Consider the following 26,985-nt stretch of genomic DNA (forward strand, 5'->3'; position numbering starts at 1 on the left):
TGTATGTATGAGTTATACTCAACCGGTATTTGTCTCAAACCGGTATTATGTTATAGTCTTTAGGCTATCGGTGTTTTGCAGAAAGTGTTTACCGATCTCAAGCGGTATGGAGACCTCAAGCGGTTCGAGGATCTCAAGTGGAGTGAAGAAACTTAAGCGATAGTTATCATTTTCCCAGTCTTCATTTTTGACAACTGGTAACTGGTAAAATTGTATGAACTGGTATTACTCTGTGATGAGTTACCAACCGGTAATCGGTAAAGTTGTATGAACTGGTCATACTCTGTGATGAGTTACCAACTAATATTTCTGTGATGAGTTACCATCCACCAACACTTTGACGGTGATTGTGTGTCGTATTACCAAATGTCTCTAGATGCAATGAACCTAGGAACTTGCAATGTATAACTATTGGACCGACATGAAATCAGATTCCTTTTAAGGACACCATGTCTAGGGTTTTAGATATAGATGTTGGATGGTTTTTAAGGTTTATGGTGGTTGATGAGTTTTTGTTTGTGCGATCTTAGAAGGGAAGATCGCGTTTGTGTGCTGTAATAGATTTTGGATTTATTGAAGACTGAAGTAATGCTAGAATGCATTAACAATGAGCTATCAAGGATCTAACCAAGCATACTATGCTAACTTGTAGATCATTCACTTGTTGATTACTTACATCTTTGACAAGTCTAAAACCCTTAACTGGGTAGGCTTGGCAAAGACTTTGTAAATCCTCTAACAAGGTGGTTCACAACTATGGATCTGAAATCCTCTTACAAGGTAGTCTTTAATCAGACTTATCTCCTAACAGAGATTGAGATTCCTAACAGGATCTGTTCTGGTGAAGAACATTGTATGACCTTGATCGGTCTGGTTACTATTCTATAGATAGTTACTTGTGAGTTTCATCTCACCGTGGTTTTTCCCATTTGGGTTTCCATTTCAAAATCTCTTGTGTTATGGTGATTGTGCTTCTGTGGGTGAATGCCTTATTTGCTTTTTGGTTTGCATTTGTGTTAATTCATTTGTTAGTCAAACTATTTTACTAGTTTACTGTTGTATACGATGAAAATGGATACAACAATATTGAAAGACCAAATAGATTCAACCACAAAACCCTAGCCTAACAACAACAAAGCTCCACCATAACATATGAAGATTACCTAAGACAATGCAAATCAAATGAAATCACAAAGATTATACCATCACATGTCCAATAGGGTTATGATCTCCATTCTTCCTATCTCCATTGATCTTGCTTGATAAATTTGCTCTCAGATTTTATGTGCACAAGAGCTCAACAAAGAACGAAAATGTGGTTGCAAGTAGGATCGCATATGAAAGTGCAAAGGTGTAGTGTAGTCAATTGATCAAGTAGTTAGCATAGATTGATTAGGGTTGATAATGAAGGAAGCATCTCCTTATATAGAAGACACTATAAGAAATGGAGGGATAAGATTGAGAGGTGTAAAAGATAAATGGTCGGCTATGATTAGAGGGTAGGTAGAGGAAATAAGAAAATAATGAGAAGGTAGGTAGTGTAGGAATTAAGAGATGAATGACATGTGTCATAGGTAGAAAATGATAATGAATTAATTAAATAAATAAAGATTTAATTAATTAATCGAGGAAGTGGGATCAATTAAATAAATAAGATATTTATTTAATTTAGGGAAATGGTAATTTTAAATAAATAAATGTATTTATTTAAATGAGAAATAAGGCTAGAAGAGGATAAATGAATTAATTAAATAAATAAATATTTATTTAATTAATAGAAGAATTAGACTAAGATAATTAAATAAATAAAATATTTATTTAATTAGACAAGACAATTGGCACAATGCAACTTGTCGCGTTGTTTCAAAGAAGATAATATGAACTGATATAAAGTTGCCCCAAGATGGGAATGATATGCCCCCTTGAGAGATTGGATGAAAATGTCTGGAAAGATCACAGACAATCTCTCAATAAGAAAGAAAGGCTAGAATGGACTGACCAGATAGGATAAAGTGACAAAGTCACAAGATAAAGAAGACTGACGTGGGAAATGAGGGCTAGGGCTAGGGCTAGGGCAGTCTATAAGATAGACCACGAGGGGAATACATCCTCATTGTCATCCACACATCCAAGCGATCAAAGTGCAGAGTGAGAATAGAGCAGCAACAGTCAGCAGCGATGGCATTGGTGCATAGATTCGATCGTGTTCGCCGATTTCAGACGCCAACCGACGCAAGAGAGCTAGTGAGTACCACAGAAACTCTTTGTACTTTGTCGCATTAAATATTGTCATTAATGCATGCTAGGTAGTGAAATAAATGTGCTTTAGGTTGGCTAGGTGCATCTGTGTTTGTGTCAGGTGTGTCTATGCCAGAAAAAGCGTCTGTGCAAAATGTGAGCGCATCTGCGTTGTGCAGGCGCGTTTATGTTATGCGGCCACATCTATGCAGAGCAGGCGCATCTATGTTGAGCAAAGGCACGTCTGTGTATTTCAGGTGCATCTATGTAGAGCGAGCGCGTTTATGCAGTTTGTAAGCGTGTTTATGTCATTAAGGCACGTTTGTGTCTTCAAGGTCAAATCGGCAGTTCTGTGATGAACATATGTTGTCGATTGAATAAGTTGCTGAGAGGATACACTCAAGCAGGTCCTCTAGGGAAGACTAGGATAGAAAATGAAGGCACTTTGTGATGAACAGTGAGTACCAAGACAGAGTACTTTGTGATGAACAAGGAGTACTAATATGAAGAGTACTTTGTGATGAACAGTGAGTGCAAAATATGAGTAGCACTTTGTGATGAACAGGGAGTGCAAAATATGAGCAGCACTTTGTGATGAACAGTGAGTGCAAAAATGGGTAGCACTTTGTGATGAACAGTGAGTGCAAAAACACGTAGTACTTTGTGATGAACAGGGAATACCACTAGGATAAGTAACAACACTTTGTGATGAACAGTGAGTGTCACTAGAATAGAGCACCATATGATAGATATAAGCATTAGGATAATAAGCAGCATTTTGTAATGAACAGTGAATGCCACTTTGACTGACATGATTGATTTGCTTGACTGTAGGAGTATTTACCTATGCTAGAGTCACGGGAGAGATTCCCATCGACTCAGAGGTTACGACCAAAGCTGACATTTGAGGACATAGCCACAATTGAGGTTATGAGTTTATGATTTATTTTGTATGTTCCTGAGTTTCGGGCAAACATGGGATTGTTGACTGCTTTAGCTGAGAGATAGCACTCGGAGACTTGTACATTTCATTTGCCGATGGGTGAGATGACAGTCACCTTGGAGGATGTTTACAAGATTCTGAGGATACCGATCGATGGGGAGTTGATACCTTATGATCGAGACGAAGACAGGGAGGCCTTGAGATGAGTGTTCCGAGATCCAGGATTGGAGATGAGGGTAGGACATGTCACCTGGGACACCATGACAATGACAGGATTGGCCCTACCAGCGATGCTAGGAGGAGTGATCAGTGGGTTCCTATGTCCCGATAGGGTGACACGAGGGTTGGTTGTGGGCTGGGGGAGCACCTTGGAGACACTGGTGACACAACATACCAGATATGCCTAGGGACCATGTGTGCTAGTGCACTTGTACTATGAGATCCATCAGTTTGTTTACCATGGATCCGTAGGATTGGGCTATGCAGTCACAATGTTATAGGTATGGGCATATTAGCATCTACCAGTGACACGATGGATACATTTCAGAGGTAGGGGTCATGGACGTAGTTTTGTACACTTGTATGATATGATTACATCACAGCCATGGATTGGCAGGTTGGAGTACTAGCACCGAGTGATCGATGAGATTGACACTTTGGTATGGAGGTCATACCGAGAGTGTGAGGAGTGGGAGGATGATGCAGTGGAGCTACCCTACACCTTCAAGAGTAGATATTTGATTGGGTGGATGCCCTATGTACTGGAGAGGCAGTTGGTAGACAGGATATATAGGTAGTTTGGTAGGATCTAGCAAATGCCATGGGGTTTCGGTATGTATGCACAGATAGTGAGGGATCAGGCACACTTTGGGCCATTATTATCATATGATTAGGTCGTGATGCAGCTGGTGGAGATGACTCCCTTGCCATGGGATATGTGGCCCGAGATCGAGGATGCAGGGATGGATGCAAAGTATATTGCATATTGGGTAGAGCATCTATTTCCACGGTTGACAGATCCAGGAGAGCTGATAGATGGAAATGGTAGAGGGGATGATGATGATGGAGATGGCAGAGGTAGAGGCCAACAAAGGAGGTGGGGTATAGTAGGAGAGAGGAGGGTGGTTCCATAGAGAGAGGGTGGAGAGGAGAGATAGGCTCAGGTGGTGAGAGGCCGAGGTGGGTTGCCATTACAAGTGCCAGTAGTACAGGGTCCCAGATAGGTGCAGGGACAAGTACAGGGACAAGGACAGGGGCAGGGATAGCCACATGAGTAGCCATAGGTACAGCCACCAGTATAGGGGCAGCCACAGGTAGAGCCACAAGTGCAAGGAGGGGAGGAGGAGTAGGATGAGTTACTGGAGTTGAGGGAGATTTGCTAGGGACAAGCAGATGAGATCCAGGATCTGGAGAGGGAGAGGGATCAACTCAAGATATAGCTCAGGGACACTAAGCGGGAGTGAGATCAGGCTATCTAGCGTTACATTGAGGCTGAGACATCACTGAGGGCTGGAACGCAGGTGACAGAGGACACATGGGCTGGATACACCTATGTTCTGTGGGCAGGGGAGGAGATAGGCTACTGGTGAGACCTATATTATGGGGCAGTGCCACCAGATCAGCAGGCTAGGAGCTTCTGTAGACCATCATGGACATTGACTACCACTGCAGGGAGTTAGAGGAGACAGGCGTCCAGCGGTGGGGTTATGGGTCCTCCACCACTACCAGATAGAGGGGTCAGGAGAGATGATCCAGGGGTGGGTCCTTCTAGGGCGCAAACCCCATTGAGGCCAGGCGGCTCCAAGGGAGGGAGTTCATCATAGCCTTAGAGGGCTCCCTATGTATCAGTTTTGTACCATTTTGTATTATGATGTAGACACCTTCGGTGATTGTAGCCATATGATTTTGACATCATTGTATCATGACACTTATGATTTTTTAGATAGATATGAGATGATTCATCTTTGCGATAGCTATATGCATGTGTACCTATGTGATGAGATGTTTCATGATGTATGTTTCTATGTGATGCTTATGATATATTTTATGATGATGATTATGATATGGATGCAAATACGTATATGATGAAATGCAATATTTTTGTTCTTTTATGTTTTTAATATGTTATGCATGATGCAAAATGTGAATGTATGAAATGCAGATGAATATGACAATGCAAATAAATATTTACATGATGAGAATGTAAAATTTGCTAACATGTGTTGTGTGCAGGATGTGATGCAATTGTGATATCTATATGTATGTATGATATGCTTAATATGTGGTAATGCAAGTGCAACTAAATGAAATGAAAATGTTTTTGGCATGTCATTATACTTAGTCATGTGATAGAAGGCTACGTGGACTCAAGAAGGATGATGGAGGTCAATCTAGAAAGGGGGATGGAAGATAGAAGATATGAAAGTGAAAGAGCTTCTTGTGTGTTATCATCATTGAGCTTTATTATGGAAAAATAGGATATGACAATCGAGGCATATGTTCGACCTAAAAGTCATTGTACCCATTTGCATGGAGATAAGACAGTCCCAAACAAGGAATGCCCCAGTTCACACTAGACTCACAATGTCCTCATATCCTTGGACAAGTCAAAACATTACTAAGAGACAATCCACAAACAACAAAGAAAAATAGGTGACGATACCCCATCCTCACCTTTCTAGTCAAAGACATCCTAGAGATGGAATCTCTAGTTAGAGATAACCTGGAAAAGCTAAAAGACATGTCACCAAAATATAAAATCAGAAGAAAAATCAAGACTTGACACCAACATCCACTGTAGTCCTCAAGATTAGTGTCTCTTGTCACTTGTAGAAGTCTTATTTGATTGTGGTCCCAATGTTTACTTTCACAAAAAGATAGATAGCACTGAACCATAATGTTGTCTAAGTCTATTGAAAGATTTGATTTGTTGAAGCCCATTGTTGTTGCTGTGTCTCATCTGAAACTAATTGAATCCATGAAACTGATACTTTATTGCAGAGAAGATGAAATTTTATTGCGGATTGGTGATTCAAGTGTTGCTTTATTGTGGATTGTGCGTGGATAGACTGAAGAAAGTTGGAAGAAACTATACTCCTTGAAACATGTGATGCTCTCAGTTCCACAACCATCACTAGATGTAGGATTTGCCTTAGCCACAGATAGGAGTGGATTTATTATGGATGGAAAGGGGTGAAAAGAAAAGGATGATTATGAATGGATAACCAATCTTAGGTAGATCAATAACAAGCCATGATGGGAATGTGTAAAGTTTATTGTGGATGAATATGTTGTGAGTGTGTGCAAAGTGAAGTGATGAAAGAGAATCTTGAAGGAGGGAGGAGCAATGTCTCTACACATGGTGCCGGTGACCCGGTCTTCACCATGGTACTTGCCCAAGGCACCACCAAAGTGGTTTTCACCGTTGGACAAAAAAAAAATTTTGTATTTTTGAATTTTTTTTTTTGATTTTTTTGTATTTTTGAATTGGGATACTCTGAAGAGCTATGTGTAAAACTTGCGAAGGTGCTTGTTGCTGATAGGATCATCCAAAGGTTCACCCTCTGTAGTTGAGAGCTGATATGCACTAGATCCATATGTTGTTGTGATGATCTAAGGACCAAGCCAGTTTGGTTCAAACTTGCCCTTCTTCTCTTTGTCTTGCTGATTTTTAGGATTTTCTCTGAGAACCAAATCACCTACCTCAAATGTGCGAGGCTTGAATTTATGATTGTTGTAGACACCTAAAATTGTCCAGTCTAATTAAATAAATATTTTATTTATTTAATTGGTTAAGCCTAATTCTTCTATTAATTAAATAAATCCTTATTTATTTAATTAATTCATTTATCCTCTTCTAGCCTTATTTCTCATTTAAATAATACCTTTATTTATTTAAATTGTCCTTTTCCTAAATTAAATAAATATTTTATTTATTTAATTGATCCCACTTCCTCTATTAATTAAATAAATCTTTATTTATTTAATTAATTCATTAACCTTTTCTACCCATGACACATGTCATTCATCTCTTAATTCATACACTACCTACCCCTTTCATTATTTTATTATTTCTTTTACCTACACTATAATCATAGCCGACCTCCTTTTACACCTCTCAATCTTATCCCTCCATTTCATATAGTGTCTTCTATATAAGGAGATGCTTCCTTCATTATAAAACCCCCCATTGACTACTTGACTACACTATGCTTTTGAACATAGGTGATCCTACTTCCAACCACATTCTGTTCTTTGTTGAGCTCTTGTGCACATAAAATCTGAGAGCAAATATATCAAGCAAGATCAATGGAGATTGGAAGAATGGAGATCCAAACCCTATTGGACATGTGATGGTTAAAGAAAGTATCAGGAGCTCTCAATACAAAATTCAGAATTTTTGGAGCACATTTTTCATTTTCTATGAATTTTTTATGATTTTTCATAAAAAAATTAATTTTGAGAGCAAATGAGAGAAGTTTTTGGATTTTCTTACATTTTTTAAAATCACTTGGAATTATACACAGGATCTATTCTTTGTGATTTTAATTTTGATACAAAATATTTCCCTAAAAATCAGATCTTTAAAAATTAGGGTTTTTCCTTATTTTGATCAGATCTCACAAACGGCTTCAAATTTAGCATCACATTTTTTTTGCAAGTCAGGAAAAGTAACAGAAGGATTCAATAAAAATTTCATATTTTTTGGATCACTTGTTCAATTTATATGAATTTTTTATGATTTTTCATAAACAATTAATTTTGAGAGCAAATTAGCAAATTTTTTGGATTTTCTTACATTTTTGGAAATATCTCAGAATTATACATAGGATCTATTCTTTGTCATTTTAAATTTGATGCGAAATCATTCTTCAAAAATCAGATCTTTGAAAATTAGGGTTTTCCATTATTTTACTCATATCTAACAAATTGCTTGGATTTGTTGCATAAATGTTTTTATGCAATTTTAGAAGACCATCAGGACTCTGCAGTAAAAATTTCAGATTTTTTGGATTGATTTTGCATTTTATATGAATTTTTTTTTTTTTTTCATAAAAAATTAATTTTTGGAGCAAATTAGCAAATTTTTTGGATTTTCTTACATTTCTAGAAATCTCTTGAAATTTTACAGGTGGTATTTTTTTATGATGAATCAGATCTTTGAATTGGTCAACAAAACACATTGTTGAAGGCCCCTATTTCACAAAGTCTTTTGGATCTAAAATTTACCTAACTTGTGTGCTTGCAGGAAGGGGTGATCATTTGAAACAATCCAAACTACTAACAAATCTTTGTTGTAGGTCCTTGGCAAGGGTTTTTTGATTTTTATTATGTGCCTTGTTTTCATAGACTAGCAAACACTTCAATTGGTGCACTAAAATTGAATCATTGTCTTTTCTATCTTGAGCAATAGGCTCTTTTTGTTTAATCTTTAGAGGGCCTGTCTTCCCGTGTGGTCATTAGGACTACTAGTGAGAAGAGAATGACCCAAGTGGTAGTGAGGAAAACCCACCTCTTCCAAACCACTATAAACAACTGTATTCATGGTGAAAACTATGGACAACGTGTGCTGATTAGTTCATACCGACACTATGTCTCCCCATAAACCCGTTTGATCAAATTTATTTGATCAGTTGTAGGGTGTAACCCCTACTGGATGGGAGCTTTCTATATTTACAGATCTGAAAGTGCCGCATGTATGGCCACACGAGCGGATGCCCTTACTAGCACCTTTTTGTTTTAGAAGCCAAAATCCTTCTAGTTGTTGAGGCAGGAGGTCGGATCTCTGGTAGCAGCCCACACACATACGGTTCTTAGTAGAGATACAAAGTTCACCATGGGGAGTTTTCGTGGGGACTGATGCTTGGCTGACCCAGAAGTGAGTGTCGAAGGTGGAGCTAGTGAGGTCAAGCATCTAAGCATCCGCTCTGAATAGCGTAGCCTCGGGGGTAAAACCTCATGTGGGATCAACAACTATTGTCTTGGCCAGCCATAAGAATTGTGCTTGACTTATTTTAAACATTCAAAACATTCAAGACCAAATAGCAAAACATAGTGTCTTTTGTGTCTTCAAGTGTATGCAAAACATTTTTACATCAAACAACACACTTTTCTTGGAGTCATTTTGAGTCTAAACACTTGCAAACATTGAGTCCTCATCAACATTGTGTTCTCTTGTCATGAAAAATAGTCAAACATTCAGATTTGGTCATAACCAACAACTTCACAAATTGGAAAAATTTTACAGTCCAACAAACAAGAGCAATCAGTTTCAAAATTCTTGAGCTTCCTAGGTTGTTTCTCCAGGTTTTCATCTAGCATTCAACTTGTATTTGGGTCTCACAAAGTCCATCATTACTTTACATCTTGCATTAAATTTACATTTGTCTAAACTTGAGTCAAAAGGTCACTTGCTTGTCCTCATCATACTTTGTCAACACACTACATACAACAACATTTTGCTAAGTGGTCCCTCATCAAGGTCTATCACCTTTGGGTCTCATTTGGTCTTACTTAGAGTCAAGGTCAACTTACCTCATCAAGAGAAACTATTCTCTCTTTGGAAGTCACACCTACTCTACTACATACATACTTGGTCTTACACTTTGGACATTGCAAGTACACCTTAGATTCATTTACATTCCATCCAACTCTTGGTCTTCCATACTTTTTCCATTTTCATCTAGTCTCACACATCTCGGTCAATACCTAGTTCATGGTTGAAACCCGTTCCCAAAAATCTAGGAGAGAAACTAAAGAGACTCAAGATTCTGCAAACATGAGCTCTTATGAGTATCACAATGATATCTTTTTCAGTTCTGATCATACTACATTACCTGACATGGATGCCTATAGAAACATTCCAAATGTTGAGAACATGGACACTACAAACAACAATGATACACACAATGATGATATAGACAACTTTTCAGTACATTCAGCAGATGTGGAAGAATCCATTATGGATCCTTGTTTCAATCATTTGGTTGAGGAAATAATGAGGAGGGATAGACAATACTTCTTACAAATGATGGTACAAAGTGGAGCCAAGATACCTCATGATTTTTACGTCTCAAATAATGGAAACTCAACCTTTGCAACAACCTCACTCCAACATGGATCAAAGGAGGCCTAATAGTGGAGGCAATAGAAGACCACATCTTGTGCCTGAATCACCATCATCTTTGTTTCAAAAACCAGAGGTCCCACATACACATGGTCAAGCATATGATACTCACCTTTGCAGACCATTATGGAAGTCTTATGCAAAGAAATATGCTCAATCACATATCAATGCTAAGGATCAACCACCAAAGCAATTGGATATTCAAAGGCATGCTCAAAATTTGGACACAAGGAAACCCCGTGTCAAATTTGGGGGCAACACATTAGAACATGACATGCCTGTAGAGTATGGTATACATTGACAAAATAGATATTTCATTCCTCAACATGAATCTATACCAAGTGGTCCATATATGCAGCATCACTATAGACCTCCTCCTTATGAACATGTGTATGATCAATATCATCCATATATGCAACATGATTCTCCTTCAATTGGTGCCTCAAGCATGGGGTATGGTTCAAGAAGTCGATCTCCACCTAAGAGAAATTTGGAGCAACAAATCAGGGACTTACAAAAGAAAATGGAGGACATAAATACACCAAAGCCAACATACACAATGAGAGACATATGTCCTTATCCATTTGACAAGAGCATTCCAATGCCTCCTTTTCCTACACACTTTGTGACGCCTAAATTTGATAAGTATAGAGGAAAAAGGGATCCTAAGGCACACATAAGACAATTTTTCACAGCTTGCATTGAGATAGCAGCAGAAGAGACATATTTGATGAGATTATTCCCACAGAGCCTAGGCAATCAAGCTATGGAATGGTTCTCCCAACTTCCACCAGGAATTAAGTCATGGGGTGACTTAGCAGAGGCATTTATTCAACATTTCTCCTACAATATAAAGACAAACATATCAGTCACTACTTTGTGCAACACCAAGCAAAAAGAGGGAGAGTCTTTTGCATCATTTTTACAAAGATGGAGGAATCTAGCCAGCAAATGCTCTTGTGAAATTCCACAAAAACAAATGGTAGAAATGTTCACCCAAAATGTTAACAAAGAGATTGGTTATGACTTAAGGAAATCTTGTTTGTCCACCTTCAAGGACATCATTGAAAAAGGCTTAGCAACAAAGAAGGTCCTAATTTAACAAGGAGTCATTAAGATATTCAAGGAAAACAAAGATGACTTTAAAGGAAAAGACAAGCCAAGATTTTGGAATAAAAACAAGAACACAGTCAATGAAGGTGTTGTTGATGCCAATACAGTGTGACCCAAATTCATTTTTTCCAGATCAAATCAGGTGAATACTCAAACAACTTCTAAATCATGAAGGAAGTACACTCCATTAGGATAACCACTTGAGTCATTTTTCAAAAAGCTAGTGGCAAACAAGGTAATCACTATTCTAGATTTTCCTCCATATGAACCAAAGGTTAAACCAAATTGGTGGACTGATGATGAGTATTGTGAATTCCATAAGAGCAAGGGTCATAAAACAGGAAATTATCACCGACTGAAGAACCTCATACAAGATCTCATTGATAGAGGTGACATTGAGATTGAAGGACACTCGTCCAATCAAGAACATGAAATGTTTAAGGAACCATTCCGAAAGCATGACAAGGGAAAAACTGCAGCCATAGATGACCAAACCAACTATACTAGAACATCTTATAACTATGATTCAACCATCAATCACATCTTGATGGACAATTATGTCTCTACCATTGTCATCAAGGACAAAACCCCCGAGAATTCTACCCAGAGAGCCAAGATTGTCTTAAAAGGCGTTGGATCTTCTTTTGAGCCTACCTCTGAATGTCATGTTACAACCCGTTGAGGTAAAATCACTTTGCAAGGTGCTCCAGCCAAGAACACCACTTCCTCATCAACCAAACCTGAGTATGACCTTGTAGAACAATTAGGGAAGACACTCCCACTCATCTCCATTCTTGAGCTCCTACGCATATCCCCTACACATAAATCCATTCTTGACAAAATCTTGAGAGAAACTATCATTCCTATTGATCTGAACGTGGACCAACTTCAAGCCATGGTGGGATACCTTTTCATTCCACACTCCCTTACATTCACAGGAGCTGATGATGCCTCCGTAAGTTAGCCACATAATGCACCTTTACACATTGAAGCCTTCATACACAAACATCAAATAAAATGAGTCCTGATAGATGGAGGAGTAGGTCTAAACATTTGTACATTGAGCACTATTAAACAATTGGGATATTTTGATAATGCTATTAATTCTACAAACAAAATTACCATCAAGGCATATGATGATGAAGAGCGTTCATCCAAGGGCACAATCACCTTACCTCTCAGAGTTGGGCTAGTTACAAAAGATGTGGTTTGTCAAGTCCTTGATCTAGAGCTCACATACAACATATTGCTAGGACGTCCATGGATTCATGAGATGAGCACAGTCCTATCTACATATCATCGATGTATCAAGTTTCCTCACAATGGAGTTGAAGTGACTGTCAAAGCTGACCCAAATCCATTCATATATTCCAACAATTTGCGACCTAGATCAGAAATAACAATTCCAGTCAATTGACAAGCTATTCCTTCATTAGCCTATGTGGATCTAGAATCATTGAAAGCTTCTACATCCAAACAAGCAGAGCTCAAAGACAAGTTCAATATTAAAGACATGGGATGTGGTGAGTATATCTTTCATGTTGATCAATTCCCACTATCTCCTAAGCCATTTAGTCAATAGGAACAATCTACAAATAATTTGCAATGCCAAGGAATTGGGTGTGAACCACCTAGTGTTGTGGCTACTAAGTCCGAATGCAAATCTCCTCTAGTGGTGCAAGCAACTCTTGATATCAATAGTCCTAAGAGTGGTTCCAACAAAGAATCTATTGAGCATATCGCCAGCCCTCTTGAGAACTCACATATCCTTACCATTTCATCGACTCCTTCCATTTCCACTCCACTTCCAAACTTGGATCAACAAGAATCACAAAAGCCCTTACTAATTAGGGATCAAAAATCAAGCTTTGAAAAGAAAAATCTAAAAGTAAAAAATAAAGAAAATTCCTTTAGTCCAAATCAAAATCAAAAGCTATTGGACTCTACAAAAATCAAAGTCAAGGATAAAAATCCTATGAAAGAAAAAGAACAAGAGTTGATCTCCCCTAATACCAAAATAACTGGGGGCAAAAGTTCTAAAATTTCAAGTCAAAAAGCATAGTTGTTGATCCTAAGTCTCCATCATGCTATCCCACTTTCACTTCTTTTCGCAATCATAAGCCTTCATCACTCATCCACTTGTTCCACACATCCATCTCCTTTTGGCGATACATCATGGACCTTTAATGGAACTTCCTCAAAGGACTTTGTTATCAGGGATGCCCAAACTTCTTTAGGTGACACGCATATGGGCCTATGTAGTCAACACACTAGTAATTCTATGTCAGTTCCTTCATCAAGGAAGATAGTCACTCAAGCTACACACCATTCAATCAAGGAACAATGTAGTTACAATCACAAGGTTAAGCCTCATACATTTGAGGTGGGTGACTTAGTTCTCAGAGAAAATCCTAAAAATCAGCAAGACAGAGAGAAGAAGGGCAAGTTCGAACCAAATTGACTTGGTCCTTACATCATTACAGCAGCATATGGATCTGGGGCCTATCAGCTCTCGACTACAGAAGGTGAACCTTTGGAGGATCCTATCAATAGCATGCACCTTCGCAGGTTCTACACATAGCTCTTTGGAATATCCTAATTCAAAAAATACAAAAAAATAAAAAATTTCAAATATACAAAAAAAATCAAAAATTTCAAAAATACAAAAAAAAATCAAAAAATTCAAAAATACAAAAAAAATTATAAAACAAAAAAAATCGTTACTTGGTGAAAACCTGACAAACAGGCGCCTTGTGACACAAAAAAAAAAAAACATTGAAAAATCGAAAAAAGTAAAGAGAAATAATTTTGTCCAACGTGAAAACCACTTCGGTGGTGCCTTGGGCAAGTACCATGGTGAAAACTGGGTCACCAGCACCATGCGTAGAGACATTGCTCCTCCCTCCTTTAGGATTCACTTACATCCTTTCACTTTGCACACACTCACAACCTATTCGTTCATAATAAACTTACCCATTCCCATCATGGCTTGTTATTGATCTACCCAAGATTGGTTAGCCATTCATAATAAACCTCCCTTTTCACCTCCCTTTCCATCCATAATAAATCAGATCCTATCTGTGGCCAAGGCAAATCCTATGTCTAGTGATGGGTGTGGAATTGAGAACATCACATGTTTCGAGGAGTACAGTTTCTTCCAGTTTTCTTCAGTCTATCTGTGCACAATCCGCAATAAAGCAGCATCTGCATCACCAATCCGCAATAAAGTTTCGTCTTCTTCGCAATAAAGTATTAGTTTCATTGATTCAGTCAGTTTTAGATGAGACACAACAACAACAATGGGCTTCAACAAATCAAATCTTTCAACAGACTCAGACAACATATGGTTCAGTGCTATCTATCCTTTCTGTGAAAGTAAACATTGTGACCACAATCAAATAAGACTTATACAAGTGACAAGAGACACTAAACTTGAGGATTACAGTGGATGTTGGTGTCAAGTCTTGGTTTTCTTTTGATTTTATCTTTTGGTGACATGTCTTTTAGCTTTTTTAGGATGTCTCTGACTAGAGATTCTATCTCCAGGATGTCTTTGAATAGAAAGGTGAGGATGGGGCATCGTCACCTATTTGTATTTGCTGTCTGTGGATTGTCTTTTAGTAATGCTATGACTTGTCCAAGGATATGAGGACACTATGAGTCTAGTATAAACTGGGGCATTCCCTATTTGTGACTGTCTTATCTCCATGCAAGCAGGTACAATGACTTTCTGGGTCGAACATATGCCTTAATTGTCATAACCTATTTTGCCATAATAAAGCTCAATGATGATAAAGCACAAGAAGCTCTTTCACTTTCATATCTTTTGTCTTCCATCCCCCTTTCTTGATTGACTTCCATCATCCTTCTCGAGTCCACGTAGCCTGCTATCACATGACTGAGTATAATGATACACCAAAAACATTTGCATTTCATGCAGTTGCACCTGCATTACCACATATAAGCATTTCATACATACATATAGATATCACAACTACATCACATACTGCACACAACACCTGTTAGCACAATTTACATTTGTATTATCATATTCATTTGCATTACATACATTCACATTTCCATCATGCATACACATATAAAACATAAAAGAACAAAAAAAAATATATTGCATTGCATCATATACATATTTGCGTCCATATGATAAGCATCACATAAGAACATCTCATCACATAGGTACACATGCATATAGCTGCCGCAAAGATGAATCATCTCATATATATATATATAAAGTGTCATGATACAATGATGTCAAAATCATATGGCTACAATCACTCACAGGTGTCTACATCATCATACAAAAATGGTACAATACTGATACATAGGGAGCCCTCTATGGCTATGATGAATTCCCTCCCTCAGAGCCGGCTAGCCTCGACGAAGTCTGAGCCCTAGAAGGACCCACCCCAAGATCATCTCTCCTAGCCCCTATGTCCTCTGCAACCACCCCTCGTGTCGCCCTATCCAGACAGAGGAACCCACTAATAACTCCTGCCAACACTGTTGGTAGTGCTAATCCTATCCATGTCATGGTCTCCCATGCCACATGTCCCACCCTCATCTCCAGTCCTGGATCCTAGAACACTCATCTAAGGGCATCCCTGTCTCCATCTCGATCGTATGAAATTAGCTCCCCATCGATCAGTATTCACAGAATCCTGTATACATCCTCCAGTGTGACTGTCATCTCCCCCATCAGCAAATGAAAAGTGCAAGTCTCAGAGTGCCACCTCTCCGCCAGTGCAGTCAACAATCCCATGTTCCCCTAAAACTCAGGCACATATAGAATAAATCATAGACCCATGCCCTCAATGGCAGCCCTGCCTCGAATCTCAACTCTGGTCGCAACCTCTAAGTCGACGGGAATCTCTCTTGCGACTCTAGCATAGGCAAATACTCCTACAGTCACACAAATCAATCATCTCAGTCCTAGTGACACTCACTATTCATCACAAAGTGTTGCTTCTATCCTAGTGGTACTCCCTGTTCATCACAAATTACTATGTGTTTGGCACTCTCTGTTCATCAGAAAGTGTTGCTCACATTTGCACTCACTGTTCATCATAAAGTGCTGCTCATAGTTTAGTACTCCCTGTTCATCACAAAGTACTATATCTTGGTACTCACTATTCATCACAAAGTGCCTTGATCTATCCTATCCTAGGGCCTCTACTTGAGTGAATCCTCTTGAGAAGTTTCCTAATTGACAATGTATGTTCTATCACAGAATTGTCAATCCTAGCCCTATTTGCTATCCTAGTTTTCCCTAGAGGACCTGCTTGAGTGTATCCTCTCAGTAGCTTATCCAATCGACAACATATGTTCATCACAAAACTGCCGATTTGACCTAGAAGACACAAATTCACATTTTTGGACACAAACACGTTTTCCTGACATAAACGCGCATTTATTACATTACCTAGCATGCATTAATGACAACAATAAATGCATCAAAGTACAAGGAGGTTTTGTGGTACTCACCGGCTCTCCTGCATCTGCTGGCCTCTGCAATTGGTGAACGCGATTGAATCTATGCACCAATGCCATCGCTGCTGACTGTTGCAGCTCTATTCTCTCTCTGCACTCTAATCTCTTAGATGTGTGGATGACAATGCGGATGTTTTTCCCTCGTGGTCTATCTTATAGACTACCCTAGCTCTTGTTTCCCAAGTCAGTCTTCTTTATCCCATGACTCTGTCACTCTATCTTATCTGGTCAGTCCTTTCTAGCCTTTCTTTCTTATCAAGAGATTGTTTGTGATCTTTTCAGACATTTTCATCCAATCTCTCGAGGGGGCATATCATTCCCATCTTGGGGCAACTTTGTATCAGTTCATCTTATCTTCTTTGAAACAATGCGACAAGTTGCATTGTCTCAAAGAGGGGCAAAATGTAGACACCTAAAATTGTCCAGTCTAATTAAATAAATATTTTATTTTTTTAATTACTTAAGCCTAATTCTTCTATTAATTAAATAAATCTTTATTTATTTAATTAATTCATTTATCCTCTTCTAGCCTTATTTCTCATTTAAATAAATACCTTTATTTATTTAAATTGTCCTTTTCCTAAATTAAATAAATATTTTATTTATTTAATTGATCCCACTTCCTCTATTAATTAAATAAATCTTTATTTATTTAAATAATTCATTAACCTTTTCTACCCATGACACATGTCATTCATCTCTTAATTCATACACTACCTACCCCTTTCATTATTTTATTATTTCTTTTACCTACCCTCTAATCATAGCCGACCTCCTTCTACACCTCTCAATCTTATCCCTCCATTTCATATAGTGTCTTCTATATAAGGAGATGCTTCCTTCATTATAAAACCCCATGTTGACTACTTGAGTACACTATGCTTTTGAACATAGGCGATCCTACTTGCAACCACATTCCATTCTTTGTTGAGCTCTTGTGCACACATAAAATCTGAGAGCAAATATATCAAGCAAGATCAATGGAGATAGGAAGAATGGAGATCCAAACCCTATTGGACATGTGATGGTATAATCTTTGTGATTTCATTTGATTTGCATTGTCTTAGGTAATCTTCATATGTTATGGTGGATCTTTGTTGTTGAATCTATTTAGTCTTTCAACATTGTTGTTATCCATTTTCACCATATACAATTATAACTGTGACTCATTTGTTGTTGATAAGCCTTGAGATGATTAAAAGAAGTTTGTCTTCATTCATCCAATAGCTTGAGTTCTTGTAAGCAAGAGACCCTGTAGTCTTCATCACTGATAATATTTTGCAAAGAGACTCGTAAAGAGGGTAACTTGACCTCAGTAGGCAAGATAGCTTCAGTGTTGTAGACAAGTGAATAGGGTGTAGCTCCTGTAGGTGTGCGGATGCTTGCGTGGTAGGCCCAAAGTGCAGGATTAAGTTGGATATGCCAATTGCGGCCAGTGTCGTTGACTATCTTTTTTAGGATTTTAAGGATTGTTTTATTAGATGCCTTAGCTTGACCATTATCTTGGGGGTAATAAGGTGTGGAAAAATGATGGGTAATGTGGAAGCAATCATAGAGTTCATAGACATCTTGATTTTTGAAGCGACGTCTATTATCGGTGATGATGGAAACAAGAATACCATATCGACAAATGATATAGTTGAGAATGAATGTTGCAATTTGTTTTCCAGTGACCTATGTAAGAGGCACCACTTTGATCCATTTTGTGAAATACTCTGTGGCAGTGATGATGAATTTATGACCGTTGGAGGAAGGAGGGTGAATCTTGCCTATGAGATCGAGTCCCCACTAACAAAAGGGCCAAGGAGTCGCAATTGGTTGAAGTTCTTGTGTTGGCGCATGAATGAGGTCTCCCTGAAGTTGACACTACTTACATTTCTTGACAAACTGATATGAGTCTCTTTCCATATTGGGCCAGTAATATCCAGTCCTGATGAGTTTCTTGGCTAAGGTAGGACCACTAGAATGTGGACCACATATCCCTTCATGTACTTCACGTAACACAATCTGAGCTTCGTCTCTTTCTAAACATCTAAGAAGAGTGTCATCTAGACCTCGATGGTATAGGATATGGGCTAAAATGACATATCGAGAAGATTGGCAAATGAAAGTGCGACGTTCGTTATTAGATAAATCAGGAGGAAGGGTATTGTCATGAAGGTATGTGAAAATGGAACCATATAACTGGGACTTAGGACTGACAACACATATCATCTCAGTAGGAGTGATTTCATATGAGGTAACCAAAAGATTATCCACCAAGAACTCATAGCGGGTCTCATTCGATGGTAGATTGACTAGTGAAGCAATTGTAGCCATGGCATCCGTGGCTCAATTCTGCTCTCTTGGTATTTGCTCAAAGTATAACTTCGTGAAATGTTGTTTCAAGTCATCCACCATTATTTTATAAGGAATTAATTTCTCATCCTTTGTTTGGTAGTTATCAGTTGCTTGACGAATTATAAGTTGAGAGTCCCCAAAAACCAAAAGTTCTTGGATCTTCCGTTGAACTGCAATCCGTAATCCAATTGTTAATGCTTTATATTCCGCTATGTTATTAGTGCAGGGAAAGGATAATCGATTTGATTTTGGTATGGAATCCCCTTGAGGAGTTATGAAGAGGATGATAGCTCCTGCCCCATGCTGTGTGTATGAGCCATCAAAGTATAGCTACCAAGGCTTTTCATGTGACACTATTAAGATGGATTCATCTAGAAATTTTGAAGTTAGAGGAACATCATCTATCATGGGAGCATCTGCTAACTAATCTATGATAGATTGTCCTTTTATTGCTTTTTTGTCCACATACTCAATGTTGAATTCACTCAGGAGCATCACCCATTTGGCTAGTTGACTAGTAAGCGTTGCTTTACTGAGAAGGTATTTCAATGGATTGATCCTTGCAACCAACTTAGTTTTATGAGTTAGCATGTAATGTCATAATTTCTATGAAGCAAAGACCATAGTGAGACATGCATGCTCAATTGATGTGTAATTTAGATCATATCCCACCAAGGTGTGACTGATGTAGTATACTGCCTTTTCTTTGCCCTCAGCAACCTGTTGTTCTAAGAGTGCCCCCAGAGCTGTTGAAGTAGCTGATATGTATAATAATAGAGGTTGATCTGGAACTAGTGGCATCAATACTAGCAGACTCAGAAGATAATCTTTGAGTGTCTGAAAAGCCTGTTGATAGTTATCATCCCTTTTGAATTTGATGTTTTTATGTAACAGGTGCTGAAAAGGATTACATTTATCTGCAAGTTGTGCTATGAATCTTCTTATGGATTGAAGTCTCCCTTGCAAAGATCAAAGTTGACTGATATTTCTTAGTGGTTGCCTCTCTAGGATGGCCTTGACTTTTGCTGGATTGGCTTCAATTCCTTTTTTTGAGACAATGAATCCCAGGAGCTTCCTAGAGGTTACTCCAAAGACACATTTCTTGGGGTTTAATCTTACTTTATATTTTTCCAATTGATCAAAGATGACTGAATGTATGTCCAAATGTGTATCTCTATCTATTGAATTTCCCAAGAGGTCATCAACATAATCTTCCATAGTAACGTGCATGAGATCATGAAAGATAGTAGTCATGGCTCTTTGATATGTAGTGCCTACATTTTTTAGCCCAAAGGGCATAACATTCCAGCAGAAAGTTCCCCAAGGACAAGTAAATGCTATTTTGTGCTGATCCTCGGATGCGATTTTTATTTGATTATAACTAGAGAATCCATCTATCAAAGATAACATTGCATGACTTGTTGTGAGATCGACAATCAAGTCAATATTTGGTAATGGAAAGTCATCCTTAGGACAAGCTTTGTTGATGTCTCTAAAGTCTGTACATATTTTGATGCTACGATCTGGTTTACTGATAGGCACTAAGTTGGAGATCCATTCAGGATAATCAATTGGGCATATGAATCCAACATCCAATAATTTATCAAGCTCTACTTTGACTAATAATGCCACTTGTGGATGCATCTTTCTTAATTTTTGTTTCACTGGTTTTGCCCCTGGTTTAACTGTCAAATGATGCATTACCAATGTCAGATGATGCAGTACCAAATCTAGATCTAATCCAGGCATATCATCGAATGACCATGCAAAATTGATTTGTCGCTCTATGAAGAAACTTATGAACTTTGACCTTTCTGTCTTTGTCAAAGATTGAGCCAAGAATATGTTGTGTGGAACTTCTTCTATGCCAATGTTTGTTTTGATGGTCTCCTCTACCAACATGGATGATTTATCTTCATATGATGCTAGGAGAATCTCAAGCCTTCCATCTTCAGGTGCCTCAGAGAGGTTTTCACCCTTAGATATGTCCTTTCTTTTTACTTTTTTAGGGTCAGACAGTGCCATAATGTGGTTTTCACCATAAGACCCTTGATTTGTTTTTATTTTTATGCTTTTGCGATTGGAAGGCCCAACACCCTCACCAAAATATGCCACGCTATTGAGTTCTATAGTGTATCTTGCTTTATGGTCCCTAGGGGGAAGATCATCTCATATGCCTAGATATTCAATAAAGGCTTCATCATTTTGGAATGTGTCAAACTGTGCAGGTCCTTCATGGTCCCAGTCAATAAGTTGATGGTGAACAAGGGGAAGGCCTTTGATGTCTTCAAAGTTAGCAGGGCTAAGAGTGAAGATGCAATTATATTCAGGTATGTCGAGGTAGTTGTCGAGGTCATCATTGGTACTCTCCTCATTAGTCTCGATCATGAACGAATCCAAATTATTATCACTAGTAGCGCATTCTGGGACAGGTGTTCTCATTCTATGTGATTTCAACCTAGAACCTAGAGGCAAGGACTATATGGGGTCCTCTAAGGTTGTTTATTGACTAACTTTGAATTTTCTGTAAAATTCCTCTTCTTCTATGGGTTCACCTAGTTCTTTGAATGTCTCGATGACCTCATAGTCACTGGAGGATTTGTCTGAATCCCATTCCCATTCATTGGAGTCTATGGAATAGCAATTCTCTTGTTGAATTTTGGCAGCTTTGATTTGTAATGCTTCTCCTATCTTTTGAGTGTGGACCTTGGAAGTCATGAAACCAAGTCCTTTCAAGCGCTCTTTTTTGAATGTCAATTCAGGTTGTAAAGGTTCAATGATGCCTTCTTTCTTAGGCCAAGAGGACTTTTACTATCATACCCAAATTTTTGTAGGATCTTGAACCCTTTGCCATATTTTTCACATGGTATGCTTATGTGATCTTGTGTACCATTTTTAGGGTCTTTGTAAAGAATTTTGTATAAGTCTTCTTCTTCCATTTCAATCCACTATTGGAAGATTGTAGGATCCCATTTAAGTGTAATGATAGATACCTGCTTAGTAGGATGTGGTCATCCATATTCTTTTGGTGAACTCAGAACTTGTTGTAAACACATGGTTTGATTCAAAGTGTATTCACCCATGCCTTTGTCCTGGAATTTCCCTTTAAGCTCACCTTGTTTTGATGTCGAAGGTTTTAATGATTCAGGATCAATGTATGCAGAAGAAGGAACAGCTTCCCTATTACTTGGAATGATCATCTCAGTTTTCGGTCTCAAGTTATTGCAGTATATGAATGGATTAGGATCTCCATTAACTGTTATTTCAACTCCATTGTGAGGAAACTTAATGCATTGGTGATATGTAGATGGGACTGCCCTCATTTCATGAATCCAAGGATGTCCTAGTAATATATGACACAAATTGTTGCAATATATGAATGGATTTGGATCACCTTTTATGGTCACTTCAACTCCATTGTGTGGAAACTTGATACATCGAGGATATGTAGATGGTACTATGCTCATCTCATGAATCCATGGACGTCCTAGCAATATGTTGTATGTGAGATCCAGGTCTAGGACTTGAGAAACCACATCCTTTGTAACTAGCCCAACTCTGAGAGGTAAGGTGACTATTCCCTTGGATGAGTTCTCTTCGTCATCCTTGATGATAATTTTGTTTGTAGAATTCACAGCTTTATCAGAATATCCCAATTGTTTAATAGTGCTCAATGTACAAATGTTTAGACCTGCTCCTCCATCTATCACGACTCATTTTATTCGATGTTTGTGTATAAAGGCTTGAATGTGTAATGGTGCATTATGTGGCTGACTTACGGAGGCATCATCAGCTTCTGTAAATGTAACGAAGTGTGGAATGGAAAGGTATCCCACCATGGCTTGAAACAGGTCCATGTTCAAATCAGTAGGGACATTAGTGTCTCTCAAGATTTTGTCAAGAATGGCTTTATGTGTGGGGGATATGTGTAAGAGCTCAAGGATTGAGATAAGTGCAGGTGTCTTCCCTAACTATTCTACAAGGTCATACTCAGGTTTGGTTGATGTGGAAGTAGTGTTTTTAGCTAGAGCACCTTGCAAAGTGAATTTACCTCGATGAGTTGTAACATTACATTTAGAGGTAGGTTCAGAAGAAGATCCAATGCCTTTTAGGACAATCTTGGGTCTTTGGGTATAATTCTCAAGTGTTTTGTCCTTGATGATAATGGTAGAGACATAATTGTCCATCGAGATGTCATTGATGGTTTAATCATAGTTATAAGATGCTCTGGTATAGTTGGTTTGGTCATCTATGGCTTTAGATTTTCCTTTATCATTCTTTGGGAATGGTTCCTTAAACATCTCATGCTCTTGATTGGATGAGTGTCCTTCAATTTCAATGTCACCTCTATCAATTAGGTCTTGTATAATGTTCTTTAGTCGATGACAATTTCCTGTTTTATGTCCTTTGCTCTTATGAAATTCACAATACTCATCATCATTCCACCAATTTGGTTTAACCTTTGGCTCATATGGAGACAAATCTAGAATTGTGATTATCTTGTTTTCCACTAGCTTCTTGAAAACTGACTCAAGTGGTTCTCCCAATGGAGTGTACTTTCTTCATGACTTTGAAGTCGTTTGAGTATTCACTTGATTGTTTGTAGAGCTTGATCCAGAAAAAATGATTTTTGGTCACACTGTATTGGCATCAACAACACCATCATTGACTGTGTTCTTGTTTTTGCTCCAAAATCTTGGGTTGTCTTTTCCTTTAAAGTCGTATTTGTTTTCCTTGAATATCTTAATGACTCCTTGTTCAATTAGGGCCTTCTTTGTTGCTAAGCCTTTTTCAATGACGCCTTTGAAGGTGGATAAGAAAGCTTTTCTCAAGTCATAACCAATGTCCAAGTTAACATTCTGGGTGAACATCTCTACCATTTATTTTTGTGAGATTTCACAAGAGCATCTGCTGGCTAGATTTCTCCATCTTTGTAAAAATGTTGAAAAAGACTCTCCATCCCTTTGCTTGGTGTTACACAAAGTAGTGACTGATATGTCTGTCTCTATGTTGTATGAGAAATGTGTTGGCATATGCACACTCCAATGAGACATTGAAGGTGATTCAAGGTTTTTTCATTGATGGCAACCTTACAATCCTATGGCATCGGCAAGGCATTACATTGGCATTAGCAGATCACACTCTACATTGGCACTTAGAACACCGACACCGGCACAGAGAAAGGAAGCACACGACATAGAGGCCGACAGGATTTTTGATATAATATATTTTGTTATTATTGTAAAAACTTTGTAAAGATGACTTAATATCATTGTAAAATGACATATATATATAAGAAGTCATTGTAGAACATTTTTGTAAGAAGAAGAAAAAGATAAGGCGGACCTATTATGCAAATTATAGGTTAAGAGGTATATGTAAAGAACAAAGCAAAAACTGGTACTAAATCTGGCATGAAAGATGCTATTGTAAAGTAGTACAAGTTATTGGATTTATCTAATCCACATTGTAAGTCAGTGAGACTTCCCATTTGAGCAGTGAGCTCTAGGCACTTGGCCTTCCTGCATGTCTAGGCCCCCTATTGTAAGTAATAGTCTCTTATTAGCCAGTAAGTGGATATTGTGGGTCACAAATCCCACCGAGGTTTTTCCCACAACGGGTTTCCTTGTTAAATCATTGTGTTATGGTGTGATTTTGATGTGGTTTCTGTCATTTCTGTTTATTACATTATTTCTTGCATACCGGTACACTGTTACAATATGTTCTGCATGTTTTAAACTAAGAAATTCTAATTCACCCCCCCCTCTTAGTATCTGTTGGAATCCTAACAATTGGTATCAGAGCCTGGTCCTCTATTTTTAGAAGCATAACAAATTGAGGAAGATCTTGACACTAGTAAAGAAGGAAAATGTAATGAAGCAACTTGAAGCAGCTCTTTTAGACTATGATGCAGAGAAATTGAAAAATATCAAACTTGAAGATGATCTAAAAGTAGCTCAAGATATCATTTAGTCCCTTCAAGAAAATTTTACCATTGCAAGGAACAAGAGAAGAGAATTATGTGAAAAGATGCTAAATGAGAATGATGAAAAAGAATCACTAAATGATCAGATTAGCAAACTAAAACTGGAAAACATAACACAGAAGAATGAGATGCAAGATATGACCATGAGATTCTGCAAAGAAATTGAAGATAGGAAAAAGAATGAAGAAGAATTGACCAGAAGACTAAGTGATGCAGCAAATGAAAATGACCTATTGAAAACAGATCTGATGCATACACAGAATGACTCAAATGAACTAATGAGACAGAAAGAGATCTTACAAAGAGAACTGGATATTGCAAATCAACACAAAGATAAATTCAAGAAAAGCTCAGAGGAACTTGGTGACTTATTGAAGATTCAGAAACCTAATGGTGACACTTGAGGAATTGGCTTTGAAGTAGGAAAAAGCTCTGGTACTACAAACACTGAAGATCACAACAAACTGGTAAGGCAACCTAATTCTTATAAATTCAATGGAAAATGCTTTAACTGTAATAAGTATGGGCATAGAGAAAATCAATGCAGATCTAGAAGTTATTAGAACATCGACACACTCATCAGTCAATGTTCAAAATGCAACAAGGTTGGTCACAACTCTGAAAATTGTAGAATGAATGTGAGATGTTATGTTTGTAGAAGATTTGGACACTCATCTAATCAATGTAGAACACAAACTAGCATAGGTTATGGCAAAGCTATTTAGAAAAACAATGTGACTTGTTATGCATGTAACAAAATTGGGCATATTGCAAAATTTTGTAGAAGTAAAGGATCATCGGTATACAACAAAGGTGCTAGCTTGAAAGGGAAAGAAAAAGTTGAAGAGGTAAAGCAAGAATTCTCAAAACAATGGATTAGAAAAGCATATCTAAATGTTGGAAATACTCCTCCACCGGTAGAATCAATCAACACTCCACCAGTAGAACAGAGTATTACTGCACCAGCAGACAGAGTAGTGCTCCACTGGCAGGAAGTTCTTCATCGAATTGAAGAAAGCTTCTTTGAGGATTTGGCAAACCAAATGACACGTGCTATTATTCCCTTGGTCAAAGATGAGAAGTTGAAAGATACTCATATACCGGCAGACATATTAAGTTACTACTTAACCGACATACATTTAATATGGTAGATGGCAAATAAAGTTTATAAATTTGTGGTTTTGTCTCCATTTCACTTCACCGAGATTTCAAACCTACAAAGAGTGCGAACAAGGCATTTCAAGCAAGAAGGAAGAACACTCCAAGCAATCATCCATCCTAAAGGTAGTAAAAGGTATTTTTATCATGGCATCCACCTCTGCACTTGAATACATAGCAAACCCTACTGTTGTCGAAGTTATAAAAAGACCTAGGCCCGTATTTCAATTAATTCTTGAAGTAGTAAAGAAAGATGATACTTTAGGTGCTTTTTCTCAAATTCCTAAGGGAGTTGTTTATGCTGAAGATCCCATAATTTACATTCACTGCAACATTGAGGAATTAGGAGATGAAGAGATTAAGACAATGTTTAAATCTGTTATATGTGATGAATCCGGTAATATAAAAGATGAACATAAGATCATTGAAACCCTAGGATTTACAGAGATCCTTAGCATTCCTGAATTTCCCAAGGATGTTATTAGGATAGTCTTAAGCAGGGTGCATGGAGAATTTTTCTGGCTAGATGCAATCCATAAAATCACTAAGGAAGTTGTCAAAGTAGTGACAGGGTTA

Source organism: Cryptomeria japonica, chromosome 7 (assembly GCF_030272615.1).
Source record: "Cryptomeria japonica chromosome 7, Sugi_1.0, whole genome shotgun sequence".
Taxonomy (NCBI): Eukaryota; Viridiplantae; Streptophyta; class Pinopsida; order Cupressales; family Cupressaceae; genus Cryptomeria; species Cryptomeria japonica.